The 26,880-nt window shown below is 37.1% G+C and overlaps 1 protein-coding gene and 1 long non-coding RNA gene across 2 annotated transcripts in view; one reads left to right on the top strand and one right to left on the bottom strand.

Annotated features, from left to right (window-relative positions):
* Positions 1 to 12,316, bottom strand: part of LOC106874397 (uncharacterized) — a 300,833-nt gene extending 288,517 nt beyond the window's left edge. Inside the window, exon 1 of the mRNA XM_089359809.1 lies at positions 12,266 to 12,316. The gene's annotated coding sequence lies outside the window, so the exon portion shown is untranslated. The remainder of the gene's footprint in view (positions 1 to 12,265) is intronic.
* LOC149133247 (uncharacterized) overlaps positions 1 to 13,944 on the top strand; it is a 27,939-nt gene extending 13,995 nt beyond the window's left edge. Inside the window, exon 2 of the long non-coding RNA XR_016243637.1 lies at positions 13,821 to 13,944. This is a non-coding gene — a long non-coding RNA (uncharacterized LOC149133247). The remainder of the gene's footprint in view (positions 1 to 13,820) is intronic.
* Positions 13,945 to 26,880: the final 12,936 nt, after the last annotated feature.

The raw sequence follows: 26,880 nt of genomic DNA, 5'->3' as shown, positions 1-26,880 counted from the left end.
TTTTAAGAAACTGTACACCAAACACCTGTTTTGTCAGTACTTTGAAGTCACCAAAATTACAAATCTAACCCTTCATGAGTTTTGGAATGAGCACTACAACATTGTTAACTGCCTGAAAATCATTGATATGAGCTGGCAGGGTGTAATGAAGAAAATGTTGAATTCTGCAAGGAGGAAACTGGGTGCTTATCTGAAAGAGACTTCGAGGGGTTTGAGTCTGAGACATCAGTAGTCAGGGAGATAGTATCTCTTGGCAAGTCCATGGGCCTTGAGATTGACAATAGAAACATTAACGAGCTTGTTGAGAAAAAGTCAGAGGAGCTGATGACAGATGAACTCCTGCAGCTTCAGGAGCAGCAACATTTGGAGATTGGTTCCCTGGAGGAGGACAGTATAGTAGAGAAGGCTATCTCTATGGATGACATAAAGGCAGTGTTGGCAAAGTGGTAATGTTTCTGAATTATAGAAAAATATCATTCTGGAAACGTATCTAGAGGTCGTGCAGCTGCATTATTTAATAACACTACTCTGGTGCATTTTCATAACATTTTGAAAGGCAAGAGAAAGTAAATTTCTCTTGATATGTTTCTAATGAAACAAACTGCAAGTGTGAAAAGTGAAGAGTGTCCAAAAAGCCTAACGCCAGTTGATAGCCTATGGGAAAGGGAGATAATCCCCTATTGCTTACCCTCGCAGCTGAATAATGGCAGCACAGCCTGATGCCAATAGTCAATTGCCATTGGCAAAGAGAGATAATCCCCTTGTTTACATTTGTAACAAAGCTTTTCTCCTCCATATTTTAAAGAGGTCTTAGGCCGACAGGTCTTGGGGCCTGATGATATACTATAAAGTTAAACCCTTATGGACGGGAAATCCAGGGTAACCCCACAAACTGGCCTTCCCCAGTAAAAAATATAGACTGGCCTACTTTTTAGAGTGTGCTTCTTCTCTGGATTTATGTTTTCTATAAATTATATATATATATATATATATACTAGCAGAGATACCTGGCATTGCCCATGTTACATGCAAGTGAAGGATGAGACTTTTCTCTTAAATTTTGTGTAAGGAACTGGAATACATATGATTCGAATTTCATCAAAATTGCTCATGAGGGTTCTTTCCCTCTTTACACACCCTAAAAGAATTCTAATCATGAGACATGTATCCCATACTATTGATCTTTATGCGCATATTCCAAAATTTCAGTATTCTGGAACTTATAAAAAGGATTTTGTTCCTGAAAAATGGAGCTCATGGAGCTCTAAAATGTGGGAAAGAAGGCCCCTATTGGGGGTGGGTGTGTTAATGTCAACCAGTGAAGTTGAATTGTTGGGAATGTTTTTAACTTGGGTCTTATAATATGCCTGTATATATGTGAGAGTATAGTTTCACTTTAATAGTTTCAGTATGAAATTGAAAGTATTAAAGTGAACTTTCACTTTCATTTGAAATTACAGTAGCGACATGTTATTGTTTCACTTTTGACATGTAATACTGAAATAGTGGAATAGTTTCAGTGTTAAAGTGAAAGTATCTGACATTACAGTAGAGTGATGTTATTGTTTCAGTTTTGACACGTAATACTGAAATAGTGGAGGAGATATGATATTGCTGTGGGCTCGAACTATGCAAGAAGTTAAATATTTTTTTGGCCTAAGACACTACATGGACCTTAAGTAAGGCATGTGTTAATTTGGAATGAAATTGGTTGTGTAGTTCTGGAGTTTTAGGGATTCACACAGACAGACATTCTCATCTTTATATACCTGATATTTATGCACACATTCCAAAATTCCAGTGTTATGGACCCTGTAAAAAGGATTTTGCTCCTGAAAAATGGAGCTCATAGAGCTGAAAAATTTGGGAGTTAAGGCCCCTGTTGGGGGTGGGTGTGTTAATGTCAACCAGAGAAGTTGAATTGTTGGGAATGTTTTTAACTTGGGTCTAATATGTATTGTTTGAATTTCTTTGAAATAGGAAATATATGTATGTTCACTGGGTTTGTAAAAGAGAGCAAAGCTACAGGAAACCAATAGACGAATGATCACGGTAATCAGTCAGCTACCCTAGCCTAGTCGTTACTACTCCCCAATGTAGGATTCCTCACCGTACAGGTGACAGACACAGCTGTAAGATGCGTTATGGATGTATAGCAATTGGAAGGGCATGACCCAATTGAAATAACAACGTGTGACGTTTGGAGTAAAGGGAAATGAAAGTGTCGCCTCTGGAGTTTGCAAATGACCACTATACCGATAGGTAAGTGGGCAGAAAAAATTTACAATCAATAAATGTCTTAGAACAACCAGTCACTTATCTGGGAAGTCCTTGAAATCAATGTTACCAACTGGGGACTATGTGTGACCCAGTGATAATAAAAAGACTCAAAGGATTTCTGCAACGAAATAATTTTACTCAACACTTTGCAAGTGAATAAGTGGAGGCAAAGATGCGTCTCATTTACTTGACAATTTATGCACCACATTGCAGAAATCACAATGTAACTATATCTGAAAGGATAGTCTTACACTGTTGTACCGTTGAATTAGAAATAATGCTCATCTGTCATGTTCAATTGACCCTATAGCTTCCAATAGTACAACTGTATTCATCTTTGCTTAAGAAAAATGACTAAATTGTGGGTGTGAAGTGCCCATGAAGGGGTTTTTGTAACTTCTAAGAAGAAATTTTAGAAATATTACTTCATTTGTGTGTAATATGTATGGTTAAAATTTCATCAACGTCAAAAATATATGAATTTTCATGGTGGTTATGGCCGTTATGCATAGAATATAATTTCCAAATTTCATAAAGATCCATCCAATATGCCAACTTTTTGAACTTTGTGATGAGGTACTCCATTAATTTTTCCTATGGAGAAGGTAAAGTCCTTCTAGTAGTGGGTATTAAGAATTCTGCTCAACCCCTAACTCTCTTGGATTATATATATATCATCATCATCATCATCATCGTTTAACATCTGCTTTCCATGCTAGCATGGTTTGGACGATTTGACTGAGGACTGGTGAAACCGGATGGCAACACCAGGCTCCAATCTAATTTGGCAGTTTCTACAGCTGGATGCCCTTCCTAACGCCAACCACTCAGAGAGTGTAGTGGGTGCTTTTACGTGTCACCCGCACGAAGGCCAGTCAGGCGGTACTGGCAACAGCCACGCTCAAAATGGTGTCTTTTATGTGCCACCCGCACAAGGGCCAGTCCAGGGACACTGGCAACGATCTCGCTCGAAAATCCTACGAAGGCCAGTCAGGCGGTACTGGCAACGGCCACACTCAAAATGATGCATCTTATGTGCCACCCACACAAGAGCCAGTCCAGGGGCACTGGCAACAATCTCACTTGGCTTGCCGGGTCTTCTCACACACAGCACATTTCCAAAGGTCTCGGTCAGTAGTCATCACCTCGGTGAGGCCCAATGTTCGAAGGTCTTGCCTCACCACCTCAGCCCAAGTCTTCCTGGGCCTACCTCTTCCACGGGTTCCCTCAACTGTTAGGGTGTGGCACTTTTTCACGCAGCTATCCTCATCCATTCTCACCACATGTCCATACCAGTGCAATCGTCTCTCTTGCACACCACAACTGATGCTTCTTATGTTCAGCTTTTCTCTCAAGTTACTTACACTCTGACGGGTATGCACACTGACATTACACATGCAACGGAGCATACTGGCTTCATTCCCTGCGAGCTTACGCATGTCCTCAGCAGTCACAGCCCATGTTTCACTGCCATGTAGCATGGCTGTTCGTACACATGCGTCATACAGTCTGCCTTTTACTCTGAGTCAGAGGCCCCTTGTCACCAGCAGAGGTAAGAGCTCTCTGAACTTTGCCCAGGCTATTCTTATTCTAGCAGCTACACTTTCAGCGCACAAGCCAAAAGGAAAATGTTTTCCAATGTTCTGCAGTGTGAGGACCAGCAGATTGAGGTGTTTCATTTTGCAAGACAGTATGTCAGAAAGTCATGATGTTGTAGGAGAGAATTGCATTTGCATGGATGGTGGTTCATTTGCAGTTAGTGACTCTGCAAGGAAAGAGGCTTAGAAGTGTCACTATGAAGGCTGCTAAATGTAGAGAACTCGTGCGAGAAGGAGAATCTACATAATGTTGACCTAGCAGAGGGACCAGGTATCTAAATAGACAGCAGCTTGGTAGATAAATCTATGAAGAATATGAAGATAGGGAAAGCCTCCAGCCCATCAGAAATTACTGCGTAGATACTTAAAATTAGCTGGCAGAGTGGGATACAGTCTCATCACTTGTATAGTTAATCAGGTTGTCCACAAGGGTGTCATACCCAATGACTGTTGTAGCAACATTATAGTCAACTGCTACAGAGGTAAAAATGTCTTAGATAGAAATAATTACAGAGGTATCAAATTGTTAAATCAGATGATGAAAAGTACAGAGAGGATCATAGTCCAACTAATTAGGAAGAGAGTTAGTTAGTGTAGATGAGAAGCAGTTTTGTTTTGTGCCAGGGAGAAGCACCACTGATGCTATATTCCTGGTAAGGCAGCTGCAGGAGAAGTACATAGCCAAAAATAAACCTCTGTACTTGGTTTTTGTTGACATGGAGAAAGCCTTTGACAGGGTCCCCTGATCGTTTATCTGGTGGTCAATGCAGAAGCTAGGGATAGGTGAGTGGTTGGTGAGAGCTGTACAGGTCATGTACAGGGATGCTGTCAGTAAGGTGGAAGTAAGCAACAAGTATAGCAATGTATTCAGGGTACAGGTAGGAGTTCAGCAATGATTGCTTCCACAGCTTCCTCCTGTTTATTGTAATCCTCCAGGCCATACCAGAGAAATTTAAGATAGGCTGCCCTTGGGAACTCCTCTGTGCTGATGACATTGTTCTTATAGTTGAATCACTACCAAAGTCATAGTGAGTTGAGAAACAGAAAAAAATCACAAATCCCCTCAGGGAGATGGCCCAGCTTGATATGTATAAAAAGGTGTAGGTAAAAACTCCATAAAGTGTACCCAGTGCAAGCTATGGACACATAAGAGGAAGGTTTCAGAGGAAGGTTTACAGAGGAAGTAGTCTTTGTGTGTGGCAGTTGTGTAGGCACAATAAACACTAGGAATGTACAAAGAATAGACTTTGTCAAATGCCCAGGGGGATATTTAGAAGTAGTGGGTAGCTTCTGTTGCCTAGGTGACCAAATCAGCAGTGGAGGAGGATGCTCTGAGAGTATAGCTGCTAGAATACGAATGGGCCAGGTGAAGTTCAGAGAGCTTGCACCTTTGTTGGTGACAAAGGGCCTCTCCCTCAGAGTGAAAGGTAGATTGTATGATGCTTGTGTGTGAATAGCCATGCAACATAGCAGTGAAACATGGGCTTTGACTGCAGAAGACATGCGAAGGCTTGAAAGAAATGAGGCTAGTATGCTGTGCTGGATATGCAATGTCAGTGTGCACATACAACAGATGTCTCAAGAGAAAAATTGGGAATGAGGCATCAGATATAGTGTGCAAGAGAGAAAATGGCAATGGTATGGCTATGTGATGTGTATGGATGAGGATAGCTGCATAAAGTAGTGTTGATTTCTAACTTTGGAAGGAACCTGTGGAAGATGTAGACCCAAGACGATGTGGGAGTATGATCTTTAGATGTTGAGTATCATGGAGGTGAGGACAAGTGACTAAGACTTTTGGCAGTTTGCTGTGCTTGAGAAAATATGTCAAGCTAAGTGAAATCATATTGTGGCCAGTGCCAGTGATACGTAAAAGGCACCCATGCTGGTGACATGTAAAAGGCACTATGCTGGTGGCATGTAAAAGGCACTTGTGCCAGTGACATGTAAAAAGTACACAGTGTACTTTATGGAGTGGTTGGCATTAGGAAGGGCATCCAGCTGTAGAAACCAAGCCAAAACAGATTGGAGCCTGATGCAGCTCTCCAGCTTACCAGTTCCTGTCAAACTGTCTAACTCATGGCAGCATGGAAAACATGCTAAATGATGATGATGATGATGATGATGATGATGATATATTACAAATTGAATTACTAACATAGTTTATATAAAATATGGCCCTAATTGAAATCTCAATCAATAAAATACAGCAGCTGGCTGTAGCAACATATGTCTAAATTAATCTAGCACAGATAATTCCCACATTGTTTGAATATGCAATAAAAATATCTTTCGTAAAGCATTCATATTTAGTTTTAGTGTAAAAGTTTGATAGAGTCATGTCTTAGAATCTAATTATACCCATCTGTTTTCTCCTGGCTGGTCAATAAATCTTTATTATTTGATGAAAACTTGATCCTCATATAAATATTTACATCAGCATTTTCTTGTATGCATGGATGTCAATTCCTTGAAAAGAAGCAATTACAAGGTCTTATATAAGAAAAGTTCAAGGGGATGGAAATCAAAATTGAAAAGCAGTTTAGTGAAGCAACTTGATAAAAAGACAGCCTTACCTATTGATATCTAACTTGTAATAATGAGAATTTAGTTTTTAGTTTAAATTTCAACACTTTTACAGAAGTGGCTTAGTGTTGAAGGGGTTAATTAAATAAAACTAATAACAGAATACAATGCCTCTAGCCATGTGATTTAATGCTACTGTGTGGCATCTGGTAAATGTCTTCTACCAAAGTGGAATTTAGTCGATGGAAATTGTATGTATGTAGGAATAATGATGTATGGTGGTCTTACCAGTTAGTGTTTCAACAAATTCACTGTATATTTGTTGTGATGAAAAGTAGATGTGAAAAGTATAAAACTATCATGAAAGTACATACTTTTCTCTGTCCGATCAAGAAATAGACATCAGTTTGACTCATTTCAATATCTTTATTGCTTCATCAAGGGTTAGTTACTAATTTTTTTGATCACCAACAGAAAGAATAACTTATGATTATTCAAAATAGACACAAATGCAGATAGAACTGGTCTTACTGGAGTTATAGTGAAAGCATGTGGCTTAGTAGTTTGAAGATTCAGTTCATGATTGCAAGGTCATGAGTTCAATTCCTGGTGACATGGTATGTCTTTGAGCAAGACACTTTATTTCATGTTGTTCACTCAGCTGGCAAAAATGAGTAGTACCTATATTTCAAAGGGTCAGCCTTGTCACAGTCTGTGTCATGCTGAATCATCATGAGAACTACATTAAGGGTACACATATCTGTGGAGGGCTTAGCCACATGCATGTTAATTTTATGAGCAGGCTGTTCCATTGGTCTTTCTTCTCTTCATTATCCCTTCTTTCAGGGCCTCATTTTTCAAAGAATACAGTGTAAGTTGGCCTGGAGGTTTCAAGGCATGGGTCTTTGGACAAGGCAAGTTTGAATTGTAGTAGTTGTAGTCATCATCGTTTAACGTCCGCTTTCCATGCTAGCATGGGTTGGACGATCTGACTGAGGACTGGTGAAACCGGATGGCAACACCAGGCTCCAGTCTGATTTGGCAGAGTTTCTACAGCTGGATGCCCTTCCTAACGCCAACCACTCAGAGAGTGTAGTGGGTGCTTTTACGTGTCACCCTCACGAAAACGGCCACGCTCGAAATGGTGTCTTTTATGTGCCACCCGCACAAGCCAGTCCAGGGGCACTGGCAACGATCTCGCTCGAAAATCCTACAGGAGCCAGTCAGGCGGTACTGGCAACGGCCACGCTCAAAATGGTGCATCTCATGTGCCACCCGCACAAGAACCAGTCCAGGGGCACTGGCAACGATCTTACTTGGCTTGCCGGGTCTTCTCACGCACAGCACATTTCCAAAGGTCTCGGTCCGTAGTCATCGCCTCGGTGAGGCCCAATGTACGAAGGTCTTGCCTCACCACCTCAGCCCAGGTCTTCCTGGGCCTACCTCTTCCACGGGTTCCCTCAACTGTTAGGGTGTGGCACTTTTTCACGCAGCTATCCTCATCCATTCTCACCACATGTCCATACCAGCGCAATCGTCTCTCTTGCACGCCACAACTGATGCTTCTAATGTTCAGCTTTTCTCTCAAGATACTTACACTCTGACGGGTATTCACATTGACATTACACATCCAACGGAGCATACTGGCTTCATTCCTTGCGAGCTTACGTATGTCCTCAGCAGTTACAGCCCATGTTTCGCTGCCATGTAGCATGGTTGTTCGTACGCATGCGTCATACAGTCTGCCTTTTACTCTGAGTGAGAGTCCCTTTGTCGCCAGCAGGGGTAAGAGCTCTCTAAACTTTGCCCAGGCTATTCTTATTCTAGCAGCTACACTTTCAGCGCACCCACCCCCACTACTAACTTGGTCGCCCAGATAGCAGAAGCTATCGACTACCTCTAGTTTTTCACCCTGGAATGAGATAGAAGTTGTTTCCTGTTTGTTTGCAGTCTTTATTGCACCTGAACATCTGCCACAAACAAAAACTAACTTGCTAGTTAACCTGCCTTTGATGTTGCTGCACCTCTTATGTGTCCATAGCTTGCACCGGGTACATCTTATAGAGTTACTACCTACTCCTTTTCTACATACTGAGCAGGGCCATCTACCTGAAGGGGTTTGTGTTTTATCTACCTTCCTACTTATTAAGATTTTGGTTTTAGCTAGGTTGACTCTAAGGCCCTTCAATTCTAGACCTTGCTTCCACACCTGAAACTTCTCCTCTAGTTCTGATAGTGACTCCGCAATTAGGGCAAGGTCATCAGCATAGAGGAGCTCCCAGGGGCAACCTGTCTTGAACTCCTCTGTGATTGCCTGGAGGACTATGGTAAATAAGAGGGGGCTGAGGACGGAACCTTGGTGGACCCCTACCTCTACCCGGAATTCATTGCTGTACTCATTTCCAACCCTCACCTTACTGGCAGCATCTCTGTACATGGCTCGCACAGCTCTCACTAACCATTCTTCTATCCCAAGTTTCCTCATTGACCACCAGATAAGGGATCGGGGGACCCTGTCAAAGGCTTTCTCCATGTCAACGAAAGCCAGGTACAGAGGTTTATCCTTAGCTAGGTATTTCTCCTGCAACTGTCTCACTAGAAATAAGGCATCAGTAGTGCTTTTACCTGGCACGAACCCAAACTGCATCTCATCTAAATTGATTCGCTCCCTAATTAGTTGGGCTATGACCCTCTCTGTAACTTTCATAACCTGATCTAACAGCTTGATGCCTCTGTAATTATTTGTATCTAAAGCGTCACCTTTACCTTTGTAGCAGTTGACTATGATGCTGCTACACCAGTCATTGGGTATGACTCCTTCGTGTATCACCTGGTTCGTAATACAGGTGACTAGGCTATAGCCAACACTGCCAGATATTTTGAGCATCTCTGCAGTGATTCCTGATGGGCCGGGGGCTTTCCCGGTCTTCATACTCTTAATTGCTTTATCTACCCTGGTACTATCAACTCGGATAGCTGGTCCCTCTATAGGGTCGACATACGGCAGGCTCTCTTTCTCCCATTCATTCTCTTTATTAAGCAATCTATCGTAGTGGCATCTCCAGACCTCTTTCTTTGCATCCTCATTTAATGCAAGCGTACCATCATCCATGCGAACACATTTCTCTCCTACAACATCACTATTCTCTCTCCTACACTGTCTTGCAACACGAAATACCTCGAGTCTTTGGTCCTCACGGCGCAGAACATTGGCAAATCTTTCCTTATCTGCTTCCCCTCTGGCTAAATAAACCTGTCGCCTAGCCTCCCTTCTGGCACATTGGTACAATTCCCTGCTACCACCGTTCTTCCAGTCCTTCCAAGCCTGTTTCTTTTGTCTTATAGCCCTGTCTACCTCCTTGTTCCACCACCACGTTACTCTGGGTCGGGAGGGGACCTTACACCACCCACAAATCTGGTCGGTGGCTTTCAACAGGTTGTCCCGCAGAAATCTCCAATTGTCTTCCACGTTGTATGATGCTATATCCCCTTCTATTTCGTTAAATGCTTCAAGTAACTTGTCTCTAAGTCTCTGTCCGTTTGCAGGGTCTTTAAGCTTCCACACCCTTCTTCTCCAAGCCTGTCTAATTCTGGGCACCCATTTTGCCTTGATCCCAAAGTCGCTAACTACTAATCTATGTTGTGGGGTACATTCTTCGCCAGGGTAGGTTTTGGCATTTATAAGCCGCCCTCTTTCCCTATTTCTGGCGAGGATGTAGTCGATTTGGCTAGAGTGTCTGCCGGAGCGGTAGGTGACTAGGTGACTGGCAGGTTTCCTGAAGTTGGTATTGCAGAGCATAAGATTGGTTGCATCACAGAACTCCAGCAGTCTGGTTCCCTCCTCGTTGCGGGAACCGAAGCCATAGCCTCCATGTATGCCATGGAAGCCTCCAGCACGACGTCCGACATGACCGTTGAAGTCTCCAGCCACAAAGAGAAGGTCCCTGTCACTCGTCGACGAGGTAGTTTGCAAGAGGGTGTCATAGAATTGGTCTTTCAGACCATCTGGTAGCCCCGGTTGAGGTGCATAGGCTGAGATGACAGTAGCTAATCTATGATGAAGCACTAGTCTGATCTTAAGTACTCTGTCACTTACTCTAACGACCTCGATTACCTTATCCACCCATTTCTCCGCTAGAAGTATTCCTACGCCCCCGACCCCGTCAGTGTTCCCTGCCCAGAAAATCTTGTACCTGTGTTCTTTGCCTGTGAGGAACCTCGCAGAACCTCCTCTCCATCTTACTTCCTGGATGCAGCACATATCTACGCGTCTCCGTTCAAGCATCTCAACAATTTCACCAGATCTACCTTTCAGCGTGCCGACGTTGAGAGTGCCAATCCTAACAGTATGGGTGTTGGGGGTGTGGGCCTGTAGCCTGGGAAGGGGACAAGCAGTGTCGTGTACCTGAAAAGAAAACTTGCAATTGGAAGAATTCATAAGCAAAACAGTACCTACAACCTGCAAACATTTCTCAAACTTAATGCGCTACCCAAAGGTAGGGGAGAGGATGGCCAAGGCCACTAGATGGGTTCCGGGAGACAGCCGAGGTTGACAGGATGACAGAGGAATGAACTTCCGGTGGAGGGGGTGGGTGGGAGGGCGGGTTACCGCCAGCGAGTAGATAGGGCTCTTAATTGTAGATTTTAAATATTTGAGAGACAACAATGCATAAATCGTAATTTTTAAAAGAGCAATGAATTCTAGGTGATTAGAATATAACGTAGCATGAATTTAGGAAGCTTAGAAAATGAATAAGCATGAATTTAAGACAACAACTGAATTCAATTGAATTTCATGGAGAGAAACAAGATAAATAATAGAGGGCAAACTAAAGCGCGAAGGTATTATGAGATGTTTGAGGCCGTAAATAAATAAAAAATCGTAATTTTTAAAAGAGCAATGAATTCTAGGTGATTAGAATATAACGTAGCATGAATTTAGGAAGCTTAGAAAATGAATAAGCATGAATTTAAGACAACAACTGAATTCAATTGAATTTCATGGAGAGAAACAAGATAAATAATAGAGGGCAAACTAAAGCGCGAAGGTATTATGAAATGTTTGAGGCCGTAAATAAATAAAAAATCGTAATTTTTAAAAGAGCAATGAATTCTAGGTGATTAGAATATAACGTAGCATGAATTTAGGAAGCTTAGAAAATGAATAAGCATGAATTTAAGACATGAATTTAAGTAGTAGTAGTAATCGTTGTTGTTGTAGTTGTTATTGCTGAGGTGGTGGCAGTAGCAGTGGTAATGGCCGTTGTTGTAGTCATGGTGGTGGTAGTAAGGTGATAGTAGTAGTAGTAGTAGTAGTAGTAGTAGAAGCAAAGTAAAATAGTTCATATATATGCTAACAATACGATATGGATAAAACGGAAAAAAATAATGCAAAATATTTAGGCAACCTAAAAACTACAATAAACATTAACCTTAAAGAAGTTAATTTCCTAGACATTAATATGAATTTTAGCACAGGTAAATTTAAGCCTTATCATAAACCAAAGGAACACACCTTCTACATTGACAGAGGCTCTATCCATCCACCGTCCAGAATCAAATGATTAATTAACAGTTTTATTAAGCATATTTCCAGCCTGTCTGCTACTTAAGCTACTTTCAAAAAGGCAGCCTCATATCACAAAACCGCATTAGAAAAGTCCAATTTTAAGAATAGTATAACCTATATTGAACCAAACTTAGATAGGCCAAAGCGATGTGGACAGAGGAAAATCTGGTATAATCATCCATACTGCATGAATGTGCTACAAATATAGCCAGAAAATTTGAAACTTATATATACCCATTTCTTTCATTTACACAGATCTTCAAAAGAAATAGTTAAAGTTAGCTATACTTGCCTCTCCAACATAGGATCAATGACACTCACAATAACTGTCTCCTGAACAATAGGTGCCTGGAAAAAAAATTAGTATACAAGGTCAGCATCACATATTTGACTGAAACAACAAGGACTTACATTAGAATGACAGGAAACACCTTCAAGGAAAGATATTTGTAGCATTCCTTCAGGGACAAAAACAAAAAACACACATCTTTATCTAATATAGCATGGACACTTAAAGAGAGGAACATGAACAACCCCCATATAAACTGGAGCATCACAACTAAGTCCAGCAAATATAGGGAACAAAGCAGCAAATGCAATCTCTGTATCTTGGAATAATTAAATATTATAACATCAGCAATGAACATTTTAAATATTAAGGAGGAAGCCTTCTCCCTTTGCATGCACAAGCAACAATTCATACTTTGAAATTTCAAGCATGAACCCCTACCTATTATGCCACCCTCCAATATGGGTAAGTTTTTAAGTATCAATTATATGTATATTATGCATTAAAGATATGTACTCCCATGAACTTATGTTGTATTCACTAACTACACAAATTTATGTGCATAGCACATATGCATAACATCATATGATTTGCAGGAAAAACAAGTATATGAACCTATGAACTTACTATTCTATTGACCAAGTTTAGTGCTAAAAATCTGTAAAACCCTATAAATAACTGTATGCACATATGCAAACATGAACAAAACACATGATACCAGTGTGTGTGTGGGGGGGGGGGGGTATTTTTATATGTGCATATATATCTTTTATCATTTTACTTGTTTCAGTCATTTGACTGTGGCCATGCTACAGCACCACCTTGATGGGTTTTAGTTGAACAAATCAACTGGACTTTTTGAAATCCTGGTACTTACTCTGTCAGTGCCTTTTTGTTGAACCACTAATTTACAGGGACGTAAACACACCAACACCAGTCGTCAAGTGGTAGGTGGGGGCAAACACAGACATAAAGACACACACACATAGATATATACATAACATGTTTTGGGGAAACAAGCTATGCCTGAACTATGAGTGTTCAAGAGTGTTCTTACATAAGGTAGTTAAAAAATTAATCTAAGAATGCAATTTGTTGCAAAAGTCCAGGGAAAAATAAAAATTAAGATATTCTTATAAGTTACCTCCTATGATATGTGTATTTATTTTGAAATTCTGTACAGTCTCATGTAACTTTGTAACTTTGTGCATTCCCATCCAAACTGGAGACACATGCTAACATTTCCAAGTGGTATGCTTGAACAGTTGTTAAGATCTCTTCTTATGAAACTATTAGTTACTTTGTTAACCCACAAATAAGGAATATTTATCCACCAATGCAGTGTTGAGTACTCATTCTCACTGTTTGACATTGGCATATATATATATATATATATATATACATACACGGGTTGGACAAAATAATGGAACACCTAGCTTCATAGCATCATAATTTTGAAATATCTATAAAACTGTCAAGAGCTTGTTTATTTTTATGTTTTTTGATTTATTATTAGTGTTGCTTAATGTGTTTTACTAAATTTGCTGTTTCTTTTCAGTTATCACCAGAAAAAGGTAATTAAAATTCATTAAAATGACACATCTGTTGGACTTTCAAAGAGGTTGAATTTTTGGTGCTCGTTTGGCAGGTGCTAGCATAACAAAAACAGACAAAATATTTGGTGTATCAAGAAGTACCGTCTCGAAAGTAATGATAGCCTTTTAGAAAGAGGGATAAACCTCCTTGTCGAAACAAAACTCCGGAAGAAAGCCAAGACTTTCAGATAGGAACTGTTGAACTCATGCGAATTGTTAGAAAGGATCACAAAAGTACAGCTCCCAAAATTACTGCAGAGCTTAATGACCACCTTGAGAACTCAGTTTCCACAAAAACTGTTTGCCAGGAGCTGCACAAAGCTGGATTTCATGAGAGGGCTGCAATCAGAAAACTACTACTTTCAAAGACAAACGTTGCTAAGCGTTTAGAGTGGAGTAAAGACCTATAGAATTGGTCCCTAGAGCAATGGAAGAATGTTGTTTTCTTGGACGAGTCATCCTTTACCTAATTTCCAACCACTGGCTGTGTATACGTGTGGAGACAACCAAAAGAAGCATTTGACCCAGACTGCCTTCTTCCAACTGTTAAACATGGAGAAGGATCTGTGATGATCTGATGGTGGGGGCTATATTTTGGAAATCTGCCAGCTCAATGTTTTCCCTTCATGGCAGAATTAATAGTCAAGACTATTTAAGCATTTTATCTGATCAAATTCATCCTATGGTTGCAGAACTGTTTCTGGAGGGAAACGTAACCTTTCAGGATGAATGGCACGAGGAACATTCTAGTGAAGTTGAACATCTTATCTGGCCACCACAGTCCCCAGATCTCAATATTATTGAACGTTTATGGTGCATTTTAGAAAAACATGTAAGGAGTCTATATCCTTCACCATCATCACTACAAGAGCTGGAGACTGTTTTAACTGAAGAATGGACAAAAATTCCTTTGGAAACAATTCAAACTTTGTACGAGTTCATACCTCATAGAATTCAAGCTGTAATTTCCCCATATTGAAATAAATTTGTTCGAAATTTTAAAGTATTTCCATTATTTTGTCCAACCCCTGTATATATATATATATATATATATATATATATATATATATATATATATATATATATATATATATATATATAATATTAGGGATAAAATCCAAAATTACAGGTAAAAACTCAATTAAAATCAATTTATTAAAAATTAAAATTAAATTAAGTTTCACAGTATAAAATATATATAAACATATAGTTTTAAGGAAAAAAAACAAGGTTCATGAACTCATCGATGAAAATCCACTGTCACATATAGAAAAATTAATAAGTAAAAGCACAATAAATAAGTATAATAAAATACAAAGTAAATATCATAAGATAAAGATAATAAAATGACTACACGTGCTTCATAACCAATTTTCAAATAGAAAGAATATTTAAATCGATTAAAACTATCGAAAATCAATTCTATTCAAAAATATAACAATAATAATAATAAATGAAAGTATATATCAACCAACAATAAATAACAAATGAATGTATATAAAATACTTATTATATAAAGATAGAAAAATATTATTAAAATATCAAAATAATAAACATTCCATAATCAACCCTACGTCCATTATAAAATAAGCTAACAGGTATATTATATGCAAAAACCAACTTAAACAAATTTTTTCGTTTAAAATACAATTTGAACGAAGTTTAAGGTTAAAATAATAAAGCACATAATTAGCACATATTTATACGATGCAATAGTTTAAGCTAGACTATTTAAGACTAAAAACATCTATTTATAAGAAGTCTAGTGAAAATATTCCGTAAAATATAGGAATAGAAATATGAAGGAAAACATTATTATGAATGAATGATTAAACTTTATATAACTTAAATCATAATAAAAAAACATTAACGATATTGTATAAACAAAGAAATTAGAATAAAAAGACTAGGTATTTATCGCATAAAACAGTATTAATCGAAAATATTTCAACCCTAATCAAATCGAAGTCTTATTTTAGGCTAAAATGGTACTCTTACTTCTAAATAATTTAGTGTTAAATAAGGTATCAATTAAAATTATCATTAAAAATCAATTGAATAATAAAAAAATACAAGAATACTTACTTTTTTCAAACAATGATATACAGTCGTTAAACAAAGTAAAAACTATACTAATCAAAATGTTGTTGTAGTTCAAACTGAAACTTAGACATTAAACTCAGAACTAGAGGTTTATTAGAAATAAAAATATGAATGAAAAAATTTTCAAGAATGAAAGACTAAACTTTATATAGCTTAAGTCATAATAAAAAAAACCATCAACGATACTGTATAAGCAAAGAAATAAAAAAGACTAGCTATCTATCGCATAAAATAGAATGAAATATTAAACAGTATAAATCGAAAATATTTCAACCCTAATCAAATCAAAGTCTTATTTTAGGCTAAAATGGTACTCTTACTTCTAAATAATTTAGTGTTAAATAAGGTATCGATTAAAAAAATAATCTTTAAAAATCAATTGAATAATATAAAAATACAAGAATACATATTATTTTCAAACAATGACATAAAGTCGTTTGACAATGTAAATGCTATACTTATCCAAATGTTGCTGTAATTCAAACTGAAACTTAGACGTTAAACTAAGAACTATAGCGTTTATTAGAAAGAGGTCGCGCGAAAATACGTTAAGATAGAGAAAAGAATATGAAAACATGAATGAAAGAATAATCCTTAAAATAATGAATGAAAGATTTAAACTTTATATAACTTACAACATAAAAACCCCCCAGCTATCTTATAAAACATATTAATGAATTTTAAATTCTAATAAATAATAAATTTTAAATAATAAGACTAAGAAACATAAATTAAATAATATGTATAAAATAAGCTAAAATACTACTATTAATTTAATCTTATAAAAATCGAAGTGTCATTACAATATAAATCCTTAAACTCACTAAAATATACCAATAAATATAAATTTTAACTACTACAATTAGTAAAGAAGGAATAGTATAAACAAATACACACCAACACACACCCTCACACATACATATATATATATATATTTATATAAAGGGCATTATTACAGAAAAATAATAACGCCACACAGTGGACTTCTCAAAATAACCACATTTAGTACCTAATGCGAGGAAATATATATACATATATACATACACATACAAATATACATACATATATACATATATATACATATATACACACATATATGCACAAGTATATACATATATACACACAACATACACACAAATATACACATAAACACTCATATATGCATATACATAAATAAATACATACATACACATATATACATATGCACATATATATATATACATACATAATAACACTTATAGACTAAAACACACACACTCACATATATACATATACCCATACATATACATATATATACACATACATACATGTACCTACATACACATACATATATATACATATACACTCATACACTCATATATAAATATATACACCCATACACACTTACACATATAAAAATATAAAGAAGGAATAGTATAAACAAATACACACTCGCACACACCCTCTGATTGACCGTTGACTGGACACTATTCAATTTTTTTTCTCCGTGTTTTTCTCCTTGTCTCCGTATTCTTTCTGTTGAAGAGCGTAGCTCGAAACGTCAAAGACTTTCCGTATTCCCGAGCGTCATACTAATACATCCTTTTGTTATTTACACCACCTGTCCTCGTCTGTTGTTGTTTTTTCGTACATTCTCCCATATATATATATATATATATATATATATATATATATATATATATATATATATATATACATACACATATACATACATATATACAAATATATATACACACATATATACTCACATATATATACATATATACACACAATATACACACACATATATACATATACATATATAAATACATACGCACAAATATATACATACATACTAACACATATAGACTAAAGCACACACACTCACATATATGCATATACCCATACATATACATCTATATACACATATACATAAATACATACATAAGCATACATTTACATACATATACACACATACACTCATATATATATATAAAATATACACACTCTTAAACACTCACACATATAAACATATAAAGAAGGAATAATATAAACAAATGAACACTCAGACACGCCCTCACACACACACATGAATATGCATATATATACTCACATGTATATACATATATACACACAACATACACACACAAATATATACAGAAACACATATATATATATATGCATATATAAATACATACGTAAACATATATACATACACACAAATATATACATACATCCTAACACATATAGACTAAAACACACACACTTACATATATACATATACCTATACATATACATATATATACACATACACATAAGTACATACATAAGCATACATATACATACATATACACACATACACTCATATATATATATAAATATATACACACTCTTAAACACTCACAACTATAAATATATAAAGAAAGAATAGTATAAACAAATACACACACATGCCCTCACACACACACACACATAAATATATATACATATATATACACATACACATAAGTACATACTTAAACATACATATAGATACATATACACAAATACATTCATATATATATAAATATATACACACTATTTAACACTCACATATATAAATATATAAAGAAGGAATAGTATAAACAAATACACACTTACACACGCTCTCTCACACACAAATATATATATATATACATCTATACACACACATATACGTACATACATATATATAAATATATATACAAATATACACACATATATATACACAAACACATATATATACTTATACATATATACTAACACATATAGACTAAAACACGCACACTCACATATATACGTATACACATACCCATATGTATATACAAAAAAACAATATATACATACATATACACACATACACTCATATATATATATACACACAGACTTAAACACTCACACATATATAAAATATATATATAAAAAATCACAATTAGCTAACATTTTTATATAAATAAAGTAATTTATGTCTACATTTTATTTTTCATTCATCAAAAGAATTAAGCAAATTATTATCCTTATGAAATAATATCTCTTTAAATTCATTATTACATAAATTACAAAAAATATTACTTATATGATAGGATTTTGCCTTACAAACTATCTCCCATTTTAAAGTATAGTTAATGTTTTTAGATTTAAGTTCCCAAATATATTTATTAAGGCCAGTAGAATTAATCAAATTTCTATTCTTAAATGAGTGCATATGTTGAGCCACTCGTAATTTAATTTTATCAGAAGTCGATCCTATATAAATCTTATTTAGATTATAACCATTATGTTTATTCCCATTCATTAACGTCACTATACATTTATGCACTACATCCTTCAAATTACATTTATTATTAAATTTATGTTTAGTCTTATCTAAACATGTACAATTAATTATATCCTGGTCCACATTATTATTATTATTATTAGAATAATTATTAAATTTATAATACATATTTAACTTAAATCTATTAAAAGAAGAGATAATATAAGCAACATTATTAGTAGTAGAATAACCTACACCAAAATTATTATTAGAAAATATATAATGATATTTTTTAACTCTAAGGAATATATCAATAACTTTTAAAATTTCGTTAATAAGGTTAGTTTTAACTTGAACGCCGTATGGAATAATTAGCCAGAGTTTGTTCTTATTATAGATATTATTGTATTTATTATTAATATTATTAAATTTATTATTATCTTTAAAAAAATTAACATTAAAATTAAAATTATATTTATTATTGTTTCTATTAAAATTATGTTTATGTAATTTATTATCATAATACCTATCATTCTTATTATAATTACCTAAGGAGACAGTATCATGAGTATAAAGGTTATGTTTATTAAAAAGATCATTACTATTATAATCATTACTAACAAAATTATAATTATATTTCGGATTATTAAAAAATTTTATATCATTAGTATATCCCGCCTTTTGAAGGGCTTTATGGTAATAAGGTGCATGTTTTTCAAAGATCTCTATATTCAAAGAGAGTAAAGATATTCTCTTACCTATAGTAAATGTTAATGATTTTTTAATTGAGGGTGGGTGATTACTTTTCACATGAATGTATTTAATATTTTCATTAATCTTATGGTAAGGTTGGGTATTACCTGTAGATAAGTTAAAATAATTTATATTATAGTACTCATTATAAAGAGTAATCTTTAAACCATTTCTTTTAAAAAAATTATATATTCTCTTCTTATATAATTCTAGTTTTCTATTAGTGCAATTTTTAGTAAGTAATAAAAGGTCATTCCTATATAAATCACCCTCCAATTTTAAGTTTACAAGTTTTGAATAGAATTGATTTTCGATAGTTTTAATCGATTTAAATTTTCTTTCTATTTGAAAATTGGTTATGAAACACGTGCAGTCATTTTATTATCTTTATCTTATGATATTTACTTTGTATTTTATTATACTTATTTATTGTGATTTTAATTATTAATTTTTCTATATGTGACAGTGGATTTTCATCGATGAGTTCATGAACCTTGTTTTTTTTCCCTAAAACTATATATTTATATATATATATATATATATATATATATATATATATATATATATATATATATATATATATATATAAACAAATGAATAGATGTCAAATTCCATACAATAGAAATTCTCGACTGATTAAATTTAACCCCAGAGTAATTTACTTTCAGAGGATGTGTCATAGTAATATAGTAATCAAATGACAATGAAGACCAACTCCACTTGAGAACGGTAAATAGACTTAAGAATAAAGAACTCTCTACAACTGACATACTGTTAAGAAAAAAGACAGTGTTAGACATATGTCACTGGCTCAATAGCTGTCATCAACATGACAATTATCTGCTGTTATGTCCAACAGCCAAAGCACTTAGACACATTAGAGTAGAAAATCTATTTGGGCTAGGTAATTTGCATAATTTGAATATGTATATAAGTGTGTGTGTGTGTGTGTGTGTGTGTGTGTGTGCATGCATAATATGTATCATCATCATCATCATAATCATATAACGTTCAGTTTCCATGCTGGTATGGGATAGACTATTTAACAAGGGCTGTTTTGTGAAACTCTATTGTCTGTTTTGGCATGGTTTCTACAGTTGGATGTCTTTCTTAATGCCAACTACTTTACAGAGTGGGGGCGCTAAGCAGCGACGTGTATAAATGCAATGTTATTACCAGTTTGAATATGCTAGTGATAAGTTCAAACTCATAAACAGGTGATTCACTGTTTTGTCATGGAGAAAATTTCTCACAGTAGACAAATGGTGTAAATACACCTACATCATTTGTCTACAGTAAGAAATTTTCTCCATGACAAAACACAGTGAATGGCTTGTTTACGATTTCAAACTTACCACTACCATATTTGAGCTGGTAATAACATTGCACTTTACAGAGTGTTTTAGATACATTTTTTGTGGCACCAGCACCAGTAGGTTCACCAAGTAACTTGGAAGACAAGACAAAGTCCCCTTGACTGGGGAAGTGGTATTGAGGGAGGTTGCTTTGTGCCAGTTGCTGAGAGGTTAAAAGAATACTATGTAGAAGAGATACAAGGATGTTCCTGTTGGAGAAGAAGGGGGAGAAAGAGAGACTGAGAGAGAAAGATAGAGATGGAGAGAGGAATGGTGGTGGATATGTGTCAGGACACACCCTCAAGGTACAGAAGGGGTGAATATAGTTGAAGTGCTACAGAGAATTGAACTGGGTGTGTTGGTAGGGAGGGGGACAGAAAGGAGAATTTCATAAGAATGTAAGGAGAGACAATTCGAGATGGAATAGTGGTGACTGTAGTAATTGATAGCGAGATATATAGGAGTGGCTTAGGGAGAAGGGAGGGTTATGTTAGATATGTGAGGGCTTTGGGAATGATAGAAGATAAAAGAGGTGTCATGGATGGAGTTTAGCACATACACAAACACACATCCACACACACATTACAACTTATCTTTCCCACTTTCTGGAACTATTTCACCTGATAGCCACCTTTCATTCTTAATACTGTCATCCCTGTTTACATTTTATGTTGATCAATTTCCTGAACCACCAAATTATCTCTTCCACCACCAACCATCATTCCCTCTCTGCATTCACTGTAACAGACTCACACTCTTACAATCTACTCAATCACACAACATCATTCCTTCTGCTCTTTCTGTCTGTTTACCTGTCTCTCTCTCTCTCTCTCTCTCTCTCATTATTCCCCTATCTAGTGTATTATTATTATCATCGTCGTCGTCGTCGTCGTCGTCGTCATCATCATCATCACCATCACCATCATCATCATCATCATCATCATCATCATCATCATTATCATTATTATCATTATTATTATGATAACTATTATTATCTAAGATGGTACAAAGTATACTATATTGTACATTGTTAATTGAAGATATTGCGTATACCAGGGATTTGTGTTGTCTGTCAAGTCACAAGAACTTCAGACAGTACTTTACACAGTATGCATGCAGATCATAGGGTATTTCTAAAGTATCCTGATGTTTCTGTAAGTTGGGTGGTATTGAACCTAATCCTCTCATAACTGCCACATCTTGACAATTACAATTTTCAGGTCTCACCGAGGCGATGACTTCTGACCGAAACCTTTGGAAATATGCTGTGAATGAGAAGACCCGGCAAGCCAAGTGAGACCTAAACCCAAGGCCTCTGCCAGGGGTGTAGCCAGCCCACTTATGTGTACCTTTCCTTCATTGGACACTAAACTCCACTTGTGAAGACTCGTTGGAGCAAGCAAAAGCAAAATCATGATGGCACCTGTGCCCAGCGTCGCCTTCCTGGCACTTGTGCCGGTGGTACGTGTAAAGACATTCGAGTGAGATCATTGCCAGTGCCACTGGACTGGCTCCTGTGCAGGTGGCACGTAAAATAGATCATTTTGAGCGTGGTTGTTGCCAGTACGGCCTGACTGGCCTTCGTGCCGGTGGCACGTAAAAGCACCCACTACACTCTTGGAGTGGTTGGCGTTAGGAAGGGCATCCAGCTGTAGAAACTCTGCCAAATCAGATGGAAGCTTGGTGTAGCCATCTGTTTCACCAGTCCTCAGTCAAATCGTCCAACCCATGCTAGCATGGAAAGCGGACGTTAAACGATGATGATGATGATGATGATGATGATGATGATGATGATGATGATGATGATGATGATATAGTAAACAGAAGACATTACCAGCATGTGAAACATGGGGATTTCTGGTTCAAGAGAAGAGACTTCCGGTACAAGAGAAAGGATTTCTGGTATTGGTGGTGGGGGTAGGAAAAGGTGGGTGCATCATGAAACAGAAATGCAAGCACAGGCTAGCTTCACATTAAGGTTATGAAATTATTTTAAGGATCGTTTAGCATGTTAGTAATATTAGTTAGATAAATGAAGAGAAATGATGAATGATTAAAAAGAAAGAGAATTTCTTAGCTGAATTTCTTAGGCTGGACATTTTGCATTGTGATATGATGGTGTCATATAGCAGGGGAGAAGGTTGGAGACAAAAGCCATGTCTTATAGCCAGGACACATATATGTGAGGAGAAGTCAAAATTTATCTGCAATTTCACTATATCTTTATTATTGTCACACTGCCTTCTGCACATGCATGCTTATAGTTGGTACTGTTGTGGTCATGTGATTGAAATTTCAGCCTGATCATGCTATTTTTCCTTCTGGCTTTACAGTGTAAACATGGCTGCTCCACTAGCAATGTGCACCAAAGAAAAACAAAGAGCAGTGATCCAGGAGATGGTAATGGTGAACTGGTTCACCATTATTATCTCTTGAGCTTGCTAAATCTTCTCGTCAGTGGTAGAGATTGCTGGGCATCCTGCTCCCTCTTTGTGCATCATGCTTGTCCGGTCACTATTAAACTTTTCGATCCACTCAGACACACTTCTTTGTGGTAATGCACCAGATATTGTTGTGGTAGATAAAGAAAAAAAGGAAACCAAGTTTATAAATATTGCAGTACCTAGGGATGCACACATAAGTGACAAAGAACTAAAGATTGAAAAGTACAGACTAATAAAAGACAAAATTGCAAGAATGTGGACTATGAGGAGAGTATCTGTCATTCCAGTAGTTGTAGGGGCATTTGGAGCACTAACAACCAAATTCGAGAGAAAGCCTTTGACAGGGTCCTCTGATCCCTTATCTGGTGGTCAATGAGGAAACTAGGAATAGAAGAATGGTTAGTGAGAGCTGTGCGAGCCATGTACAGAGACGCTGTCAGTAAGGTGAGGGTTGGCAATGAGTATAGTGAAGAATTCTGCGTAGAGGTAGGTGTCCACCAAGGTTCTGTCCTCAGCCCCCTCCTATTTATCATAGTCCTCCAGGCGATAACAGAGGAATTCAAGACAGGATGCCCCTGGGAGCTCCTCTATGCTGACGACCTTGCACTAATTGCTGAGTCACTATCAGAACTAGAGAAGTTTCAGGTATGGAAGCAGGGACTAGAATCGTAGGGCCTTAGAGTCAATCTAGCTAAAACCAAAGTCCTTATAAGTAGAAAGGTAGAGAAAACACAAACCACTTCAGGCAGATGGCCCTGCTCAATTTGTAGAAAAGGTGTAGGTAGAAACTCTCTAAGATGCACCTAGTGCAAGCTATGGACACATAAGAGGTGCAGCAATATCAAAGGCAGGTTAAGTAGGAAGTTAGTTTTTGTATGTGGCAGATGTTCAGGTGCAATAAACACTGCAAACAAACAGGAAACAACTTCTGTCTCTTTCCAGGGAGAAAAACTAGAGGTAGTTGATAGCTTCCGCTATCTGGGTGACCAAGTTAGTAGTGGGGGTGGGTGCGCTGAAAGTGTAGCTGCTAAAATAAGAATAGCCTGGGCAAAGTTCAGAGAGCTCTTACCCCTGCTGGCGACAAAGGGCCTCTCACTCAAAGTAAAAGGCAGACTGTATGACGCATGTGTACGAACAGCCATGCTACATGGCAGTGAAACATGGGCTGTGATTGCTGAGAACATGCGTAAGCTCACAAGAAATGAAGCCAGTATGCTCCGATAGATGAGTAATGTCAGTTTGCATATCCGACAGAGCGTAAGTATCTTGAGAGAAAAGTTGAACATAAGAAGCATCAGTTGTGCTGTGCAAAAGAGACGATTGCGCTGGTGTGGACATGTGGTGAGAATGGATGAGGATAGCTGCGTGAAAAAGTGCCACACACTAGCGGTTGAGGGAACCCGTGGAAGAGGCAGGCCTAGGAAGACCTGGGATGAGGTGGTGAACCACGACCTCCAAACATTAGGCCTCACTGAGGCAATGACTTTTGACCGTGACCTTTGGAAATATGCTGAGCGTGAGAAGACCCGGCAGGCCAAGTGAGACCAAAATCCAAAGCCTCTGCCAGGGATGTAGCCAGCCCACTTATGCATAACATTCCTTTATTGGACACTAAACTCCGCTTGCGAAGACATGGTGAGGCAAGTGAAATCGAAATCGAACTATATTTGTAGGAACACTAAACTTGGCTTGCCAAGACCTGTTGAGGCAAGCGAAAGTGAAATCATGATGGCACTTGTACCAGTGGAGCACTAAGAGCACCGTCCGATCGTTGCCAGAGCAGCTGTCTGGCTTCCGTGCCGGTGGCACGTAGATAGCACCAGCGTGATCGTTATCAATGTCGCCTTCCTGGCACTTGTGCCAGTGGCACGTGAAAAGTTATTCGAGCGTGATCGTTGCCAGTGCTGATGGACTGGCTCCTGTGCAGTTGACACGTAAAATACACCATTTCGAGCGTGCCTGTGGATCGTTACCAACGTTGCCTTCCTGGCACTTGTGCCAGTGGCACATGAAAAGACCTTCGAGCGAGATCATTGCCAATGCCAATGGACTGGCCCTTGTGCAGGTGGCATGTAAAATACACCATTTCGAGTGGCTGTTGCCAGTACCCGCCAGACTGGCCCTCATGCCAGTGGCACGTAAAAGCACCCACTACACTCTCGGAGTGGTTGACGTTAGGAAGGGCATCCAGCGTTAGAAACTCTGCCAAATTAGATTGGAGCCTGGTGTCGCCTCCTGGTCCACCAGTCCTCAGTCAAATCGTCCAACCCATGCTAGCATGGAAAGCAGATGTTAAACGACGACGATGATGATGATGATGATGTAACTTTATAGTACTGAGTAATCTGAGCTTGAACAAACAAGTTTTCTGTTGGAAGCCAGTGGAATTTCAAGTTGCATGTAGTCAAATCAAACAGTTTAAAATAACAGTATATATATAACTTCTATAAATATATTGAGTTCTTTTTTCTTCCATTTGTCCACTCATCTGTCTGTCTGTCTGTATGTATTTAATAACAACAACAATAATCCTTGGACAGAATTTACAAGCATGTAACACATTGCTACATGAATTTCCACAAATCACATGTCTCTTAAGATCACAGTCCTTATTCCTGGGATGATTACAGTGTAGTCCGTAGTATCCATGGGTATTGGGTTGATCATCTTCATGGATTCATTTCTTCAGGTGATATAACATTAATGGATGTTTAACAGAGAGATGTTTATCCCTTTTGACTAGTTTGAAGATTGATTCAGTTATGTGGGTATTTCTATGTATATTTGGTGGAGTGGAAGGGAAGGTGATTGAAAGAGAGGAAGGAATAATAGTTATATGGGGATGGAGGTGTGTGGTGATGTTTGACTTACTTTGCTATTCAGTCTGCAGATGTCAATGATGGGTAGTACATTTCTTTGTTCGATCTCATTTAAGATATGACTATTTTGAGTGAACTCTTAAGTAAACAGATCAGCCAGTACAGCCATCAGATGGTTGGTCATTGCTGAAGATTTGCATCCCTGCTCAAGAAAAAGATTCCTGATGTACATTTTGTCCACTGTGTATTACAAAGAAATCCTCTCTTAGCTAAAAATATAACTGGAGATCTACATG

The sequence above is a fragment of the Octopus bimaculoides genome, chromosome 11 (genome assembly GCF_046866305.1).
Source record: "Octopus bimaculoides isolate indiv1 chromosome 11, ASM4686630v1, whole genome shotgun sequence".
Classification (NCBI taxonomy): Eukaryota; Metazoa; Mollusca; class Cephalopoda; order Octopoda; family Octopodidae; genus Octopus; species Octopus bimaculoides.
Note: the sequence above shows the minus strand (reverse complement) of the source record. Positions and strands in the feature narration are given on the sequence as shown.